Source organism: Chrysochloris asiatica, unplaced genomic scaffold (assembly GCF_000296735.1).
Source record: "Chrysochloris asiatica unplaced genomic scaffold, ChrAsi1.0 scaffold00153, whole genome shotgun sequence".
NCBI classification, from domain to species: Eukaryota; Metazoa; Chordata; class Mammalia; order Afrosoricida; family Chrysochloridae; genus Chrysochloris; species Chrysochloris asiatica.
Genome location: NW_006408671.1, coordinates 1,685,027 through 1,686,110, shown reverse-complemented (window position 1 = coordinate 1,686,110; position 1,084 = coordinate 1,685,027).

Below are 1,084 nucleotides of genomic sequence, written 5' to 3'. Positions count from 1 at the left end.
AGGGTCAGAGAAAAAGAGGAAGACCCCCAGTAAGATGGATTGGCAAAGTGGCAGCATCAACGGTTTCAAGTGTGGCAATAATTGTGAGGTTGGCCCAGGACCGGGCAGTGTTTCGTCCTGCTGTGCATAAGGTCGCCATGGGTCAGTACTGACTTGATGACACCTAACAATAACAACAAAAATTGGTACAAATCTAGAATCTATTTTGAATGAGTTTGAAGTTTAGAGGCACTAAAAATATATTAATCTTCTGTTTTGAAAGGAAAGAATAGAAGATAAGGAGATTAAAATGTAGAAACCTAACTGCTGCTGCTTCAACATGAGCCTAAGAACCAGAAAATAGAGACCTCCAGACATACCATGTTGTTGTTGTTGTTGTTAAGTACCATGGAGTCAGTTCCGACTCATAGTGACCCTACAAAGAGTTTCAGAGGCTGTAAATCTTTACGGGAGCAGACCCCCTCATCTTTCTCCTGTGGAACCGCTGGTAGTTTCGAACTGCCGACCTTGAGGTTACAGCCCGATTCATAACCACTACACTACCAGAGCTCCTTAGATATATCATAGACGTGAGTGGGTGGGTAGATGGGTGGAAACAAAAGAACATCTGCCAATGTTTCTGAAACAAGAAAAATCACCTACACTTCAGTGCCTTCTCCCAAGACATGTTTTGAGATATTTGTTTTCTAAAATGAATGCTCTATCATAACAAAATTGCAAGGGTGTCTGTGAAATGAAAGATTTAGTTTTCAAATATCTGATTTCTAGAAAAGCATGCTAGAAGCCTGTTGAAATAAATGTTAAGCAAGGAAATCAGTATTACCTTTCACATAAGTAACAGTCATTCTAAGGGAATGGATTTTATATTTCATTTGTTTAATATATATTTAAGGATTTTATAACTCCAGATATTCTAGGTGCTAACATATAATGGTGATTAAAATAGAATTGTTTGTCATATGTAAAATTAGTACTGGTAGCAAAATGTAATAATAACGATGGTTTTCTATTCCTATATTGGATTGGCCAGGTGGCATCATTGATGGCGTCAAGTGTGGCAGCGGTAGTGAGGTTGGCCTAGGAT